This window comes from Camelus dromedarius, chromosome 2 (assembly GCF_036321535.1).
Source record: "Camelus dromedarius isolate mCamDro1 chromosome 2, mCamDro1.pat, whole genome shotgun sequence".
In the NCBI taxonomy this organism is placed as follows: Eukaryota; Metazoa; Chordata; class Mammalia; order Artiodactyla; family Camelidae; genus Camelus; species Camelus dromedarius.
Window position 1 is genome coordinate 81,526,084 of NC_087437.1, and position 19,806 is coordinate 81,545,889.

Sequence of the window (19,806 nt, forward strand, 5' to 3'; positions counted from 1 at the left end):
GTGTCCAAATGGAGGTTCCCAACTCGCCCCCTGGGCATGAGGTGTTGATTCATCCCTCTGCTCCCACAAGTGGAAACAGCTTGTCTGAGAAGTCACAAGCAGCAAAAACAAGGTCACCCTGCTCTTCCACAGCCTGTTTTCATGACTTAAGTGCACACAAACCAAGGGCAGAGCAGAAAGCGGAGAAATAGCACCAGAGATGGAGAAGCTAGGGCATCGGTTCTCCTTTATGCCAGCTTAAAGGTAAGGTGCTGCGAGGTCTCTAACCCCAATTCCCCTAGTTCTTCCTCAACACACCTTCTTTCCCCCTCCCCATCGTTATTCTCTGTTCCTCAAGTCTTCATCCCCACGGTTCAGCCATGACATGATTTTGGTGTGTGTACTTTTCATGATTTTTCCCTTCTTCACTAACATCTTTTTTTTTTTAATTGAAGTATAGTCAATTTACAATGTGGTGTCAATTTCTGGTGTACAGCACAATGTTTCCGTCATACATGAATATACATATATTTGTTTTCATATTCTTTTTCACCAAGATACAAGATATCGAATATATTTCCCTGTGCTATACAGTATAAACTTGTTTATCTATTTCATATATACCAGTCAGTATCTGCAAATCTTGAACTCCCAGTTTATCCCGTCCCACCCCGCATCCTCTCTGTTCACTAACATCTTTAATGTTACTAAATTTTCATTATTTTTTAAATATACAAAGACTCTAAAATTGTCCTAAGTGTGCTCCTTACTACAATATCTGACTCTCTTTTGGCTTTTCCTCTCTTCTTTTAACAGTTTTCCATAATCATCAGTCTGAATTATGCCTTGCTGGGAGAGAGAAGGGAGGCAAGAACCAAATAGTTGGAGAAAAACTCTCTGAGCTAAAGAAAGACTTGGGCCCTAATTGAAAGAACACATCAGGAAAAAACAAGAGGGTAAAAAAAAATTTTTTAAATCCATACCTATACATATCAAAGTGAAATTCAGAACTTTATGCTTTTTTAAATTTAAAGTGTAGGGGTAGTGATCCGGAGGGAATTCTAATTTGAGAAGATACATGCACCCCAATGTTCATAGCAGCACTATATACAATAGCCAAGACATGGAAGCAAGCTAAATGTCCATCAACAAATGACTGGATAAGGAAGTTGTGGTATATTTATACAGTGGAATACTACTCAGTCATAAAATAGTATAAAATAATGCCATTTACAGCAACATGGATGGACCTAGAGATCATTATTCTAAGTCAAGTAAGTCATAAAAAGAAAGAAAAATACCATATGATATCACTCATATGTGGAATCTAAAAAAAACAAGGGGGAGACTCTGAACTCACCTACAAAACAGAAACAGACTTGCAGACATAGTAAATAATCTTATGGTTACCAGAGGGGGAAGGAGGTGGAAAGGGATAAATTTGAGATTTGAGATTTGTAAATGTTAGCCCCTATATAAAAAAATAGATTTTTAAAAAAACAAGTTCCTTCTGTATAGCACAGGGAACTATATTCAATATCTTGTAATAACCTTTAATGAAAGAGAATATAAAAAAAGAATATATGTATGTATATGCATGACTAGGACATTATGCTGTACACCAGAAATTGACACATTGTAACTATTTCAATCAAAAATAAAAATAAATTAAAATAAAATAAAATGTGAGGGTAGTGATTTAAAATAGGGCTACTTGGATATGAGGTATGTCTTTTGAATTCTATGAGAATAGTCATTAATCCCAATATTTTTATATTTTAATCAATTATTTTAACTTTAGAGGAATATTTTAGGAACTAATATATCTTTTTTTGAAGAAATATTTACCCAAAGTTTAGAAATTCCTTATATTTCACTTTGGTTTCCTTTTTCTGCTTTTAAAAATATGACAAATAAAATATAATGCTTTTGGCTGAAAATGTAATTCGTGGTAGACCATGAGCCAGAGATAGACACAGCTTCTCTACATAAGGGTCTATTTGGCCGCCTCGTTGTTGACTCAAGTCAGAAAATGGACTAATTATACTTTCAGGTCATTAGGAGGGAACTCAAATGACTCTTAAACACCTAAGTTACTACCAAGAAATAACTACAGCCCTGAGGGGACTCTGGCTCTGAGAAAAGTGAAGTTAATGGGAGCTCTACATAATTTGGTAAGAAGGAGTTCACCTTTCAGCTTAAAGAAGTGAGTTTGCATGGAAATGTGGCCACAAGATAAAAAGGGAACCACTGTAAACATCCCATCCAGTTAATTTGTTGTTGTTGTTTTATTGAGATACAGTTGACGTAGAACATCATATTAGATTCAGGTGCACAACATAATGATTTTCAGTATACGTCTATATTGCGAAATGATTACCACAAGGCTAGTTAACACCCACCACCACACATGCTTTTTTAATTATGACCTTATAACGAGCTTTCCTCCGACTGTACTTGCTTGGGCCAGTTCAGAGCACTGGGAAAGAACATCAGCCCACCTGGGTATTTACCCTACCTGAGTAAGGGTTATTATCTCTGGCTGGAAAAACTCCTTCTACCTGGTTCTCGACCTGGACCAAGCATCAGATTTCTACGTGGAACTTTTCACAGATGCCTGGCCTCATTCTGCACCTGTTGAAAAAGAATCCCCAGGGGCAGGACAAGGAGGGGGTCGTGTAGTTTTTAATAGCTCCACAGTGATTTGGTTGCACAGCTGGAATTATGTACCAGTTCTAGACTGGGCAGTGCGCTGTCTTTTGGAGGCAGCAGAGACGTTTAATGAAAAGGGCAGTAAAATCGGATGAAGTTTCATATTCCTCACTTACTAGATAAACAGCAAAATTTACCTTTCTGAACATCAATTTCCTTAGGTATATAATATTACTTTACAAAAAAATCAACTTTCTCATCTATTAAAGGGAATTCAATAAAATAATGTATATATTTTTAGAAGCCATAGAATTTCAGGCACCCTAGAGGAAAGTGCTGACATACCACTCACTTCCTTGCCGTGGAAAATGCTAGTCACTTTTTTATAAGAGAGATAACCAAGCCACAAAGGACGTAACTTCGCACTCGGCAGCAAAGAAAAGAGACATTTGCCTCCGTACCTTTTTCCTGTTTAGGAGAGTTGATAGCACCAGAAGGGCCCAGGCTACTGGGAGGGGTGGCAGGTGCATGGGAGAAAAACTCATTCTCTTCCAAGGTTTCACTGAGGCAGCTGAGTGTCAGAGTTCTTCACAGGAGCTCTGAAAGCCAGAGAAGACTGGAAACAGTCAGATGGTTCACAGGGAGAAGCCAACAGTCCAGAGAGAGGAACAGTGCAAACAGCCTGGTTTGACAAGCTTAGTCCAATGCCACTGTTACATTAAGTGTTTTAGTCTTTTTCTTCAAAAAAAGAACTTCCTTCCATTTGAATTTCACCTACTGTTCTCCATGACAAAATATGCTACAAAAATCTTCATGTCTTAAATGACAAGTTGAGATGTGTGTATTATTCATGTATATGTGTATGTATATCTGTGTGTGTATATGGCTGAGTTTAAAAAAAAAAGGCAGAACAATAAAGAAACAAGCAAGCAAGCAAGCAAACAAAGGATAGCTCTCAACAACCAATGCCTTTTAACCACAGGAATAATCTTTCCTCCTTGGAAACATTAAAAGTTATAGAAAGTATAAATCTTTCTATGAGAAAAAATTAGCACTTTAGACATAATTTAAAGAATAAGTCAAGAATGAATCAATATTTTGATACTACAGCTATCGCTATGTTAATGATGTTTACATGGAGATAAGCATTATGATGATTGATAAGAGAATAGCTTAGATATCCACATGCAAAAGAAGAAAGTCAGACCCTTACCTCCATCAAATACAAAAATTAATACAAAATGTATCAAAGACCTAAACATCAAAACTAAAACTATAAAGCTCTTAGAAGAAAACAAATGAAAACCATCACATTTGATTTGGCAATACTTTCTTGGATATGACACCAAAACCACAGGCAACAAAAGGAAAAATATACTAATTGAACTATATCAAAAGACAACAACAGAGAGAAAAGGCAGCCTAGGGAATGGGAGAAAATATCTACAAATCATACACTTGATGAATAGTTAACATCATGAATATATAAAGAATGCCCACAACTCAACAGCGAAACAAAACCTGACTTAAAAATGAACAAAGAACTTAACTAGACAAAAAAAAAAAAGATATACAAATGGCCAATAAGCACATGAAAAGATGCTCAATGTCACTAATCATTAGAGAAATGCAACTCAAAACCACAATAAAATAATACTTCATATCCATGAAGATGACTGTTACTAAAAAACAATAATTAAAAGAACAGAATAACAAATGGAGAAATCAGGAACCTTTGTGTATTGCTGATGGGACTGTAAAATGGTGCAGCTGCTGTGGAAAACAGTATGGCGGTTCCTCAAATAATGAAATATTGAATTACTGTGTGATCCTGCAAATTCACTTCCAGATTTACACCCAAAAGAAATGAAAGCAGGAACCCCAACAGACATTTCTACACTAATGTTCATCACAGCATTATTCTCATTAACCAAAAGATAACATATTAGTTGGGGTTCTCCTGAGAAACAGACCCAAGAGGATATAGATATATATGTAAGTTGATAGATATAAAGAAAGTGAGAGATATTTATTGCAGTAATTGGCTCGTGCGATTGTGGAAGCTGGCAAGTCCAAAATCTTCAGTATAAGCCAACAGGCTGGAAACCCAGGGAAGGGCTGATGCTGCAGTTCATGTCTTAATGCAGCCTGCCGGCAGAATTCCCTCCTCTTCAAGGGAGATCAGTCTTCTATTAAGGCCTTCAAATGATTGGATGAGACCCACCTACATTATGATAATCTGCTTTACTCAAAGTCTACTAATTTCAGTGTTAATTTCATTTTAAAAATACCTTCACAGAAATATAGAATAATGTTTGACCAAATATCTGCATACCATGGCCTAGATAAATTGACACAAAAAATTAACCATCACAGACTCTCTGGAGGACAGAAGGACGGACAGATGGCATTGCTCTCCTCCCAGCCCCGAGGACCACAGGCCTTGGCGCGCAGGGCGCTTCCTAGGGTCACCGTCATGCCCGCGGAGGCGGCGCGCCCGAGCTGCCGCGCCTGAGCTCCAGGGAGGGGCTCCGGACCCCGCAGGTTTTACAACACAGCGCGTCTAGGTGTGGACATTTCATCATCTATCATGGAGTTACTGTGTTCCTGTCCCTAAGGTGGTTCCAGCCTGACTGACAACATAATCATCATTGGCTTTTGATTGATATCACCTCTGATGTGGCCTCTGTTTCATGTCACATCTGAAACTTCTCTGTGCCTCAGACTAGAACAGTATTTGCAGAGGAATCAGAGGAGTTAATCTTGTTTGAAGCCTCAGACTTCTGAGAGGACTCCCTGACGCCTCAGAGCTGACGTTTCCTGGTCCCGAGAAGCAGGTTGTCCCCGTTAGCCCATTGACATGCATCAGGCAGACACCACAAATGAGCAAACCGAACCTCAGGACATAGCTAACAATGGACAGCCGGATGATCCAGGACATGCCCCAGCTCTAGTGATGCAGATTGCCTTTTGGCTCCCGGAACCTCATCAGTGCCTCGGACTTTCTCCTCTCAGCCTGAGACTGCACGGAAGTTGGGCTGTGGGAAGCAGCAAGCAAAGCTAGTGGTAACTGAGAGACCCGTGTCTGGGTAGAACCAGGTCCAGGACCATAACGCTGCCTCCTCTGTGGTCTGGATTTCAGCTGCTGTGGCTCTGCTGATGTGCTCAGCACCATCCTTCTATTTGTACTTAAACGGCACAGTTTTTGGTCAGCGCATCCGAAAAGGAAGGTGTGAGAGACAAAGCCCATGGCCACGTACCCCTCCAATTATCTGGCAAGACATTCCTCACCCTGAAGAAATTCACTATCCACAATTATTCCCACTCCAGGGAGTGACCCTACAAGTGCTTGCAGCCAGACTCTGGCAAAACCTTCATTTCCAGATACAAATTAATGAGGCTACCCACTCATCCCAGAAGTCCCACCAGTGTGCTCACTGTGAGAAGACTTTTAAGCGGAAAGACCACCTGAAAAACCACCCCCAAACACATGACTCCAACAAAATGGCCTTTGGGTGTGAGGAGTGTGGGAAGAAGTACAACACTATGCTGGGCTACAAGAGCCACCTGGCCCTCCCTGCAGCCAGCAGCGGTGACCTCACCTGCAGGGTTTGTGCCCTGGAGCTGGGGAGCACAGAGGTGCTGCTGGACCACCTCAAAGCCCACGCAGAGGAGACGCCCCCTAGTGGAACCAAGGAAAAGAAGCACCAGTGCGACCACTGTGAAAGATGCTTCTACACCCTGAAAGACGTGTGGTGCCACCTGGTGATCCACACAGGCTGTAAGGACTTCCCGTGTCAGTTTTGTGCCCAGAGATTTGAGCGCAAAAACCACCAAAAATGACATACCAAGAAGACACACTCAGGAGCTGATGAAAGGGAGTTTGCAGTCTGCAGACCTTCTGAGCACCTTCCACTCCATCTCTCCCCAGTTTCGACTGAGGGTGGCCCCGCTGTCTCCTTTCCCTTTAGGAGCTCCTGCACAGAACGGGCTTGCAAGTAGCTTGCCAGCTGAGGTACACAGCCACACCCACAATCCCCCGGAGCCAACCTCCCAGCCTGTCCCGGGGCTGCCAGAGCTCCTGGCACCCCTGCGCACCCACCCTCCCCGCAGTAGCTTCTCCCAAGCTCTCCTCCACCACCCCACCAGAATCACAAGTACAACACCAGTTCTACCTCATACTCCCCACTTCAAGCCTGCCCCTCAAAGCAGTTACTAAAGGATTCAGCAATACCAATTTGCTTGAGGACTGGCCTCTGCAAGAGCCTCAGTCACCTCACAAGCAAGCTCAACCCAGATTTTGATCTGGCTAAGAGAGGTGCTGGTAAAGTCAACCTGCCCAGGGAGCTGCCTGCAGACGCTGTGAACCTAACAATAGCTGCCTCTTTGGACCTTTCCCCCTTGTTGGGCTTCTGGCAGCTGCCCCCTCCTGCTACCCAAAATGCCTTTGGGAATAACACTCCCACCCTGGGGCCTAGGGAATCTCTGCCCCATAGGCTAAGCTGTCTGGGACAGCAGCAACAAGATCCCTCACTAGCCACGAGCACTATGAGCCTGGGCCAGCTCCCCCTCCCTCCCATCCCCCCCATGTTCCCAGCTGGCACTGGTTCAGCTATCCTGCCTCATTTCCACCATGCATTCTGATGACTGGTTTTGAAAGCCTACCTTTCTCATTCTGGAAGATGTTTTAAGAAGCATTTTAAACATCAGTTATGATACAAAGAAGGATTTGGAAAGCAGGACTGGACTATGATGACTGGCTTGAGCGAAGAGAGTTCTCGAACTGCATGTGTTGTGCCAATCTGTCCTGAATGTTCATGCTTTGTACCAAATTTAATAAGCAAGTATTCTTTGATGGAACTGCAATTATCGTCATAACCGACATCCATGCGAGGGCTGCTATATATAGGTATTTGTCAAATTGAATTTAATCGTAAGCCATGATCATAATAATGTTAACTAAATAACTTTATGTGGCACTGCCTAATAAGGGAACTATGGAAAGTTTAGGATTTCTCCAAAATGGGAAGATTTTTAAAATAAGAAAATAACCTTTATATTGCATATTATAACTAGGCTGTGTTTTTCTTTTTTTAACATTTTTTATTGATTTATAATCATTTTACAATGTTGTGTCAAATTCCAGTGTAGAGTACAATTTTCCAGTTATACATGAACATATAGATATTCATTGTCACATTTTTTTCTCTGTGAGCTACCATAAGATCTTGTGTATATTTCCCTGTGCTATACAGTATAATCTTGTTTATCTATTCTACAGTTTTAAAATCCTGTCTATCCCTTCCCACCCTCCACCCCCTTGGCAACCACAAGTTTGTATTCTATGTCTATAAGTCTATTTCTGTTTAGTATTTATGCTTTGTTTTTTTGTTTTTGTTTTTTAGATTCCACATATGAGCGATCTCATATGGTATTTTTCTTTCTCTTTCTGGCTTACTTCACTTAGAATGACATTCTCTAGGAGCATCCATGTTGCTGCAAATGGCATTATGTTGTTGGTTTTTATGGTTGAATAGTATTCCATTGTATAAATATACCACTTCTTCTTTATCCAGTCATCCGTTGATGGACATTTAGGCTGTTTCCATGTCTTGGCTATTGTAAATAGTGCTGCTATGAACATTGGGGTGCAGGTGTCATCCTGAAGTAGGGTTCCTTCTGGATATAAGCCCAGGAGCAGGATTCCTGGGTCATATGGTAAGTCTATTCCTAGTCTTTTGAGGAATCTCCATACTGTTTTCCACAGTGGCTGCACCAAACTGCATTCCCACCAGCAGTGTAGGAGGGTTCCCCTTTCTCCACAGCCTCTCCAGCATTTGTCATTCGTGGATTTTTGAATGATGGCCATTCTGACTGGTGTGAGGTGATACCTCATTGTAGTTTTGATTTGCATTTCTCTGATAATTAGTGATATTGAGCATTTTTTCATGTGCTTATTGATCATTTGTATGTCTTCCTTGGAGAATTGCTTGTTCAGGTCTTTTACCCATCTTTGGATTGGGTTGTTTGGTGTGTTTTTCTTTTCAGAGATTTTTCTGAATGTAGTTTAGTTACTATTGCCATAGCCAACCTATAGTTTTACAGAAACAATTTCTTCTGGAATAATGATGAGACATCTCCATTTTTAAAAAGCATTTTAAATGTAGTTTGAATATTTTCCACAGGATGCTACAATGTGAGTTATCATCTACTTCATTTATCTTAAAGACTAAACTGATTGTCAGTTACATCTGACAGAAAAAAAAAAGTCACTGTGTAACCAGGTTAAGTGGTAAAATAATCCAGGCATCAGTCAAAACAAGTATTTTACTAACTTTAATATTGATTACATTTTAACAGAAATTTAAGAATATTACTGGAATTAAAATGCATATATTAAAGAAGAATTCCCTTTACTCTGTCTGGCTTAAAATACTACTTTGCTTAAGTATTTTTAATCACCAATAAGTAATTGCATTTTAAAATTCATCATTTAAGTCAATATTAGTTTTATTCAAAAAAGATAATATTTTACAATGTAACTATAAACTCTGCCTTGAATTTGGTATCTAATGAGTTTTTAAAATATAAAACCTAGCCTTTTTTTTTTAAAGCTCCTTTGTCTTTTGTGTTTAGAGGCTTTCTATATGAAGATGTATCTTACATATAATAAACTACAAATTCTGCAAAAAAAAAAATTACCATCACAGATAGAAATAACCCAAATGTCCACCAACAGATAAACAAAATGTGATATACACATACAATGGAACAGTATTCAGCCTTAAAAAGGAGTGAAATTATGACACATACTACAATATGTTTGAACCTTGAAGTAGAATGCTAAGTGAAATAAGCCAGTCATAAAAGAATATTGTATATCTCCACTTATATGAGATACCTAGAGTAGTCAGATTCATGGAGACAGAAAGTAGAATGGTAGTTGCCAGAAGGAAATAGAGAGTTATTGTTGAATGAGTACACAGTTTCAGTTTGATAAAAAAAAGTTCAGGAGATAGATAGCTGTGAAGGTTGCACAGCAATGTGAATGTACTTGATGTCACTGAGCAATGGTTATAATGCCAAATTTTATGTTATGTTTATTTTACTACAGTAAAAAATAATGAATTACTTACAAGTGTAGACTTTGCTATGATGCAGACACTATGTTAAAGGTTTACATTGATTTTCTCACTTAATGCCTATTGATATCCCCATGTTTAGATAATAATCTAATAAATGAGTGAAATGTTTCCTGTCTACACCTGTGGCACATCCCATAAATGAGACTCATGTTGGCCTCTCCCAGGAAATGTTACTGACTCCACTCCTCCAAACCTTCCCTCCCCCTCCAGTGATCCTCCTTCCATGGACTTCTTGGCTACCACTACCACAAACCAGAGGAGCAGCCCCGCTGTACTACCTCTAAGGCAGTGCAGACTAGTGGTTGAGGCTTGGGCTCTGGAGTGTCACTGTCCGGGTCTTCATCTGCCATCTGTACACTGACCTTGGGCAAGTTTCTTAATCTGCCTGTGCTTCAGTCTCCACAGCTAAAAGGTACCAAACTTCACAGGGTCGCTCAGAGGCTTACATGAGCTAAGGCACGTACAGCAACCAGAACAATGTCTGCCATGTATTAAGTGGTCAGAAAACGTTAGCCACTGATGTATCGCATAGCCATCTGGAAGCAACAGCCTGTCCCGGGGATGCAGCAGGAAGAATAAAGATCACTCAAGAGAGAAGGGACCTTAGAGATCATTTTACAGATGATGGCACAGAGAAGGCCATAATGGCTCAATGTCTTGCCCGAGGTCACACAGGTGGTCAGGGGCAGCGCCAGAGCCAGACTCAGGTTCTCTCTGACACAACACAATGCCCTCGAGGAAAAGAAAGCAAGACATATTCAAACTGACTTTCCACTTAGGTGCATATTACAGAACTTATCTATCTCAATAATTGTACATAATGAAGTTACAAGTATTAACATGTGAATAGATGATTCTCTCAGCCAAATGAAGAAGAGCTATTGGCACACACTGTGTGAACACGGTTGGGGAGGGGCACAATAATCACATGTCAGAGACTTCAGGGTATGGCCTGTTTCTGAAAAGAAGCCTGGGTAATAGTCCAGAATGCGAGACCACCTCAGCAGAGCTCTGAGACAGCCCTTACAGAGTGAGTCTTATAAAGCAGGGCCCAGACTCACTGGTCAGTCCTGCCCACCCAGCCTACAGGTCCTGACTGGTGATGGGAAGCAGTGGAGCAGGTGGGGAGGGAATGCTGGGAGAGGAGTAGAGACGGACTCCAGAGATGGATTGTTCCAGAAACAACTCCACTCTAAAACTGCTGCCAGTTCGGCTCACTGTCCCCCACCAATCTTACCTCCCAAGCTTCTCCTTCCCCAACAGGCTCTCCATGCCACCCCCTCCTACCTCTCCCCTCTTTCCAACTTTTCCACCCACTAACCTCTGACACATTATCCTGCATCACAACCCTGAGGATAGATTTACACTTTCCAGCCTCAGTGTTTTGCCCACACTTTCCTTTCCTCCTAGAATGCCTGCCACCTTCAGTTCTATAATCCATTTTCCCTCGACCAAAACTGTCTGGTAAACTCCCTTCCCAGAAATGCCAACCTTTCCATGAAGCCACCCACAATCAGAAGTCTGCTTTCCATCCTCTGTGCCCTCAGAATCTTCTAGATCTTTCTAAGGTACTTGATAAATTCTCCCTCACTCCCTTCTCAAGACTCTCGCTCCTTTACAGCCTTATACAGTGCCTTGCTAACAAGTGGTCTGCACTCAGTGAACACTAGTTGCTAAGTGTAGAGATCAGAATGGCAGCTGGGGAAATCAATGTGCAGCAAGGGAAGCTGAGAAGGAAGGCAATGAAGAGTGGGTCCAACAGCAAATACTAACTCTGTGCCAGAACTACTCTAATGTTTAACTTAGTTTTCAAGGCAATCCCATGAGATAGGTGCTATTATCTCCACATACGGAGCGGGAAACTGCAGTACGTATGGGCCCAGTAACTTGCTCCAGGTCAAACAGCAGGGTTTTGAATGGAAGCAGGCCAGCTAGCTCTTTATATGGTTTCTCTACAATGCTGTTCTCTCTAACTCTGCAACCCTGAAAGCCACTTCAACTCTTCCACTCACAGTATGCGCTGCCTTTCTGAATCAAAAACATTCTCTGCAACCTGCAATTAGAGCACCTACTGCTTTCCAAGCCAGAAATTAAAGATCAGTTCTGGTCATATCACCATGACAGTAAATAACATACGATAAAGTCTCCAATCCAAAACACTGCTTAAACAGAGACCTCTACACATGTTTGTAATGGAATGGGCCTCAGGCCACTCACCCAGCTCAATATCTGCCATCATCTCCATTTCTAAATCCTGAAATATATGCCAGATTTATGTGCATAAACACCTAACAATAACTCAGAATATTACTTGGAGAGAATTATGGGGTTAATATACACACAATTACTTGGGGAGAATTATGAGGTTACTGATGTACACACCAGCAGTCTGTCACATGTTTAATGTGATTTTTAACAATCATAAAGGAACTGTGGGCCACCACTATGGATAGGAGGATATAGAAAATACATTGAGCTACCTTCACATGTAAATGAAACAATAATTACCTATATCAATTCAGGATTTAAATAATTTAATATTAAACATCCCATTAAAGGAAGCAAAAGTTTTGTTAATTCTAAATAAGCCAGATAACTTTCTCTATCTTCTGTCAAAACAGTTAGGAAGTGGGGGATGGATAAAGATTCCGGCTTTACAAATGAATGCTCTGTTCTCACAGAAAGAAAACAGAAAAATAAATTGGTCAGTAGATTCCACTTTGAAGTTAGGAGAAGCTTATAACAGGATAACAGTTAAATTTATGTTCCCAGGAAATTTTAAAATAGCATACAGATGACCAAATTAAATAAAAATAAAAGGTTAGCAAAGCAAAAGAAAAAGAAACGAGGGTCTGTGCAGTTTGTGGCAGCAAGAGATATTTTTCTCTCCCTGATGAAGAGAAGGCAGCGAGAACAGCAAAAAGGGTAGAGCTCACAGCGGGAGAAATAGGATATCCAGCACGTATCCAAAACTTACCCAACTCGGTCTTATTCACACTTTTTTCCCCACTTTGCCAGTTTTAAATCAGACAGCGGCTGGGCTTTTGTTGTTGATGTTTCTGTCCTTTTGATCCCAGAGCCCCATAAAATTAAACTGTGTGTTGGATGGGATCTGGCCCCTTGTCTCATTAGAGGGGGAGAGTTTTAAACTTGGATCCCTGGTGGCTTCTTTGGGTAAATGAATAAATAATAAGCGGCTGAAAGGAGAGGACGTGGGGGACGTGCTCAGCTGACGTCGGGCCCGAGAAGGGGCCGCACAGCTCCTCAGCGCAGCTGTCCAGATGTGCCTCATCTGGTTCCCCCGAGGGGCACGAGCCTCGGCGGCCGCGGCTAGCAGAAGCTCCAGCTGATTGGTCTCCGGGGCTCTTTGCTTGCCGCCTATTGGCCGGCCGGCCCGCCACTCCCGTGGCCACGGGCCCGCCCCCGCCCGCCGGGCCCGCTCGCTGCATCCTCAAGAGGAACCTGGAAGTGCAGTGCGGGCGCTGATGTGGCACTCGGCGGCCGCCGCGGCCCGGGAGGGGCCCAGGGCCGAGAGGGGGATCCTTCGCACCCAGGGCCTGCCGGTGCTCTGGCCCCTGTTATGCCCGTTCTTTTAGGCAGTCGGGCTTGTTTGTTTAAACCAGATGACTTCAGTCTGTTCTTGGGATGAAATTAAGGCGCGCCCCGCGCAGGCTTAAATCCCCAGCATTGCCGAGTGAAAGGGACTGAGGCTCCGGGATGCCCACGCCCCAAAAGGGCGTTCAGGCCACGCCTCAGAACTTCACTCTCTCCTCTTTAGCCAGGGAGCGAATAATGAAATTCAAGAGCCTGTTCCTTTTGTTAGAGGAAAAACCTTAATGAATCTTTCACTGAAGTCCTTATTAACCAGAAAGATGGTTCTTTCTGTAGAGAAGCCCAAGTTGGTTACAGGAGTGATTTGGAAGACTTGGTTGGTTTGGGGTTTTTATTGGGTGGTGGTAGTTCTAGGAAAACGAGAAATGTTCCTTTGTTCTGTGAGAATTTAGACAGGGCAGCACCAAACGATGCTTTGAAAGCTTGATTAGTTGGGGGGTTGTCTACAAATCAATCATCATTGTAATTTGAGGATGCTGACAGAAATGTGCCTCACTGACACATTAAGATGGCAAGAGCTACACTCATTGGGCCACACACCATGAACTGTGCCAGGATCTATGCTAAACTGCTTTACCTGCATTATCATATTTAATTCTTACAATCACCTTATGAAGTAGATTTTAAAATCATCTCCATTTTCAGATGAGGTAACAGAGACACAGAGAAGCCTATCCCAGACCCCGAGGTCTCCAGTATATATGTTTGAATCATGAGTATATAAACTTACCTGTCATTTTCCAGGAGTGAATGGGTCAGAATTTATTTCTGAGTGCCTCTACCTTCTGAAGTCCAAAGATTTCACTTCATGGATGATGTCCTCTTGGTTGGTATATGTATTACTATTGCTATATAACAGATTACCACAAATTTAGTAGCTTGAAACACCACATGTTTATTACTGTTCCAGTTCTAAGAAGTGCAGGCATAGCCTAAATGGATCCTCTGCTCAGGGTCTCACAAGGCTGCAACCATTGTGTCTGTCAGGCTGCATCCTCATCTGGAGGCTCAGGTAGGGAGCACCTGCTTCCATGCTCCCTCAGGTTGTTGTCAGGATTCATTTCTTTGCAGCTGTAGGGCTGCATCCCAGTTTCTTTCTGGCTGTCAGCTAGCAGCTGCCCCTACCTCCGATAGTCTAGTCTCAGGCTCCTGCAATTCCTAAAAGCCAGGACGTGCTGATCATGGGGAGCCACCTTACAGTCTGTCTGCCACAGTGGACTAGTCAGACACCTCAGTCTCTGCAACCCTGACTGCAGTGTCATATCACCTCCACGAGCCCTTCAAAAATTGAATCCCACTCACCAAGTTAAAAAAAAAAAAGAAGTGAATGGATTCACAGCCCTCAATCCTCTGGCAGTCAAGGAAATCCATAAAGGAGGGTTGGCCCTTGAAATTAATCATGAGTTTGGCTTTCTGGAACATTTATAATCTGATGACAGTACACATTTTATCCAAAAAGTCACTTAACAATAGGCTGATAGTCAAGGTCAACCTTCTCAAGGTCAACTCATTCTCATTAACAAGTGTCCGATATTATTAACCATTGGAATAGCTTCCTCAAACATCTACTAAAAATAAATGATTTCTGGGGACCTCTTTCAAGAAGATGGAGTAGACATCATTTTCCCTATTTCTTCTGCTAGTACAACCACAAATCCTAACCTTATATATAAACAAATATGAGAAGACTTTGAAAGGCTGAAAGAAGAAAGCAAACGGTCTAGGAATCTAGGGACCCAAGGAAGGACATGATACTGAATTCTCTGGGTTTTCTTCTTGTCTCTTTGACCCAGACTTGGAGCCCAGCAAAAGCCTGTTGACTTTTGTTGTTAGCCAAAGAGCCAGGAAGGAGTAGCCTAGGAAGACAAATAAAAGTTTAGACAATAATGGCTATACTCCAGTCAAACACCCCAGAAAAAACTGTGGCTTCCCCTACACCTATGTCAGCGAAGGCCAAATTGAATCCTAAATTTCCACCTGTACCAGGCTATAATAAGGTGAAAACAAAGGGCTAGTTCTTTGAAAAGATCAGTATACTGAGCAAACTGCTGGCATGACTGACAAAGAAAATAAAGAGAGAAGACACAAATTACCACTGTCAGGAAGAAAACAGAAGCTCTCACTATAGACCTTGCAGGCATCAAAAACAAAATAAGGGAATACTCCAAACAACTCGACACACATAAATTTGACTTAAAAGAAATGGACCAATTCCTTGAAAAACACAAATTACCACAACTCGCCCAATATGAACTAAATAATGTGAGTAGCCCTGTAACTATTAAGGAAATGGAATTCATAATTCAAATACTCCCAAAAAAGAAATTTCCAGGCCCAGATGCTTTCACTAGAGAACTCTAGCAAATGCTTATAGAACAATTAACACCAATCCTTCATAATCTCTTCCAGAATATAGGAAAGAACACTTTCCAACTGACTTTATGAAGAGAGTGTTACTCTGATGGAAAACCAAAGAAATAACAGCACAAAGAAGAAAACTACAAATCAATATCCCTCATGAACATAGATACAAAAATTCTTAACAAAATATTAACAAATTCAGCAATATATAAAAATTATTATACATCATGACCAAGTAGGATTTTTCCCCCAGGGATGCAAGGTTTGTTTAACACTTAAAAATCAATCAGTGTAATCGATGACATTAACAGACTAAAGAAAAAATACACAAACATATTAATCAATGTAGAACAAGCATTTGACAAAGTTCAGCATCATGAAAACACTCCAAAAAGTAGAAATAGAGGAGAGAACTTTCACAAGACCACCTACAAAAAGCCACAGCTAACATTATACTTACTGTGAAAAACTAAATATTTTTCTTATGTACTTTGTGATTCTATTTATGTAACATACTTGAAATGACAAAATCATGGGAAAGGAAAACAGATTAATGATTGCCAGGGGTTAAGGACGTGGTAGGGTGGAAGGCAAATGAGTGGAGCTATGAAAGAGCAACACTCCTTGTGGTGTGGGAAGTGTTCCCCATAGTTTGACTGAAGCAGTGGGATATTGCTGCAATATTGTACTAAAATCTTGCAAAATGTTACAATTGGGGAAAACTGGTTAAAGAGTACATGAGGTCTCTCTGTATTATTTCTTACAGCTGTATGTGCATATATAATTATCTCAAAATAAAAATTTTAATTAAAAAAAGAAAGATTTTTGGCTATCTCCCTCACCTCCTCCTGGTCCACAAAACTTATTAAGCAGTTTGGTCACTGAATACAGCTCTGTCCAGAAAGAGAGAATCTCCTTTCAGCTGCTTTCTGGATAATGTTCTGGATGAAAGAAGTGAAGGGTTATGCAGAAGTAGGTGTAAAATTTGGAATTCTACATTGACCATTCTTGGGCCTGGTGTTTCAGTCTTTCTCTTCATGGCAGCACTAGGCCAGCTGGGTTGGTACATCCTCCAGGTCACAACCTGGCCCAAAGGGGACCTAGAGGATTCAAAACTAAGTCTGGTTCAGCCACCTACATTCTCTTGTTGGATGACGTGGTCCTAGATCATAAGGATAATGGATACGTGGTTGAGTACTCTGCTCACTGAGTTGTCCTACAGTAGCCCGTGTAGGTCCAAGTGGGGAACATGAGGAATCTCTGTAAGATTTAGAAAAATGAACTTGTCCATCTTGCACTTGACTCACTGGACAAAAGGTGTGGGTGCAAATAGGGGTGACTAGGGCAGAAGTGAGGTGATTGCTACTGGAGTGGACACACTGACTTTATAGAGGCAAAAGGAGAGCAACAACCCTGGTGCCCAAGGGGTGAACACTGTAAACCCTGGGACAGCAGAGGAGGGGGAACATTAATCATCCTTCATCTTTCAGAACTGTCCCTGGAGACTTTTCCCTAAGGGAAGTGTCTAGGTGCAACTTTCCCAAACTGTTACAAGAATCTCATATGACACTGCCATCCCCTGCCAGACAGCTCTGACTGCAATTTGATAGCCATTCCCCTTAACCTTAACAAAAAGTCTACTGGAAACAGCATGAGTTGTCTCCAGCTCTTATACTTCTCCCACAGAACACCAGTCAATACCTCTGAATTCTCCCATGGGATGAAAAAATGCCACTCAGCTAGTGGCGTGGACAAACAGGACAGGGTGGACGGACAACCTTCAGGTAGTCTTTCCAAACAATAATTAGCCTCAATTATTCTAACTTAACTGGGAACTCCAAGCTTACCAACCAGTCAGGAGGCCACATTGGTCTATTAGCCATCACCACAGATCCCTATCAGTCAAGGCACAATGGTTGCTCTCACCTTATTTCTCATTGTAGTCATTAAATCCACCTTGTTTCTGAGGCTAGTGTCTCATCTGCACTCTCATCTTCTGAAATCTTATCATTGCTTTTAGGGAACCCAGCACTGTGGCAGTATCTCCTACCATCGACCCTGGCCTATAGTGGATGGTCACCACTTCTCAAGGGTACCAACAGTCACACCCCCACAACTGACTAGTGCATTTCTTATTACATTAATGAATGGAGTATCCTCTGGGCCCACCAGGATAAGATGATCAAAGAATGTGTTCTTGGGTCTCATATAATAAATCCACCTTAATATTCCCAAGTTTCTGAGCCCTCAGATTCCTTCCTCAATACTCTGCCAAGACAGTTCTGAAATTACCACCTTGTTTGTTATAAATCTTTATCATGCCCAAGCTTCATGGAATCATTCCAGCAGGCTACTAAGACAGAATCCAAGTGTTCTTGCCAGGTCATTAAATTCTAAATCATAGGAGAGTGCTACCATGTCAATAAACTTTCCCTATCTGGTCTTACACATCACCCCGTGTACTCTGAAGTACAGATTCTTCTGGTTCCTGCTGGATAATATTAGCTGGGTCCCATAATTCTTTTGGGAAGCAAGATAGTTCATCTTGGTGATGGAACTGTATTTCTCACCTAGTCTATCAGTGTACAGGCAGTGAGGTATAGTGGTGCAAATCTTGAGAAGGCTGGACATCACCCTGTGAAGCAGCCACCTCAGGAAGTCTTTCATGGTTACCAGGCAAAAAGAGATGATTTTCCCATTACAAAGAAAGGGCAACTGCTTCTTCCAACCTCAAGGGTTTAGGGAAATCTGGGAGTTCAAGATTCTCAGGCATATTCACCCAAATCTCTCCATAGCAGGTCTCAGAGTCCCTTTCTTGGTCAGGGCTCTGCCTTTAGCATCGGAGACATTTCAAGGCTACTTATTCAGTCTCCTGTGCAGCTCCGCTATGTTTTCAATTAAATGTTGGGCTTGGTTTTCATCACCATCTCCTAATCCCTACAAACGGTGACGATTCCTTTAAACACTGCCTTTGAGGCCCCCTGTCTTTCACAGCTTGAATAGAGTTTATAGCTGGTTGAACTGAGCCTATCATTCTCTTCGTCAAGGCTTTTGAGGCAATTAACAAAAGCCCGTCAACCCTATAGTTCCTATAACCTCGTCTCCTGATACGGTTCAAATGCTGGCCCTACTGCATAATCCAGTGTTTCCAGTTCCACTTACACCTCATCCCAGTGCATAAAAGGAGATAATCATGATGTGAGAGCATGCCAGAGATTATCCCTGCCCCTTTTCCACAGTAGTAGAATCCTTGTTGTCATCTCACCAGTAGGTGGTCTGAGTCTAGAGGCTCATCCTAGTCATCAGTTTTCCACCACTATTTCCAATAACACGTCTTAGTTTGTGTCCCTCTCCACCCCACCAAAAGAGAAAAAAAAAAGGAGCCTAGGGTAAGAACTTGAATGCAGGTAGTTCACTTGCCAGTCTATCCCAGGAAGTGGGAGTGAGGGGGCAGAGAGAACAGGACAAGGAAGGAGTAAGAGCCATTAAGAGGGTGTGTTACCAACGTCCCCACTGCGGCTAACAGGCACTAGCATACAAAGGAACCACCTGAGAATCCTACAGCTTGCTTCCCACAGGAGGCTGGAGCATTTACTCACCAGCACCTGGCTTCTGTTGGTCGAGAGGTGCCCTGAGGGCATTAACTCCCTTGCTCTTCCAGACTGTACTTGCTCTCTTTTGGCATCAGAAAAGTCTCCAGGGTACACCAGAAATTGACACAACATTGTAAACTGACCATACTTTAATTAAAAAAAAAACAACAGAGAAGTCCCTTGGGCCAAAAATGAAAATTTTTTTAATGTTTCATTTTATTTATTTATTATTGTGTTATTTAATTATTTTATTTTGGCAGGAGTGGGTAATCAGGTTTATTTATTTTTAGCGGAGGTACTGGGAATTGAACCCAGGACCTCATGCATGCTAAGCATGCACTCTACCATTGAGATATACCCTCCCCGCCCGGGGCCAAAAATTAAAAGGTCCACATCGAGCGCTTGAGGTGAGATGTGTTCACCTTAGGTAAGAGTGCATCCACAAGGAGTTGTTAACCGCAGTT

At 41.8% G+C, this 19,806-nt stretch overlaps 1 protein-coding gene and 1 pseudogene across 2 annotated transcripts in view; one reads left to right on the top strand and one right to left on the bottom strand.

The window, feature by feature from the left end:
- Positions 1-13,067, bottom strand: part of TMEM45A (transmembrane protein 45A) — an 87,385-nt gene extending 74,318 nt beyond the window's left edge. For both annotated transcript variants that reach the window (XM_064496012.1, XM_010978462.3), the window contains exon 1: positions 12,754-13,067. The gene's annotated coding sequence lies outside the window, so the exon portion shown is untranslated. The remainder of the gene's footprint in view (positions 1-12,753) is intronic.
- LOC105087788 (zinc finger protein PLAGL1-like) lies at positions 5,492-7,275 on the top strand (annotated as a pseudogene).
- Positions 13,068-19,806: the final 6,739 nt, after the last annotated feature.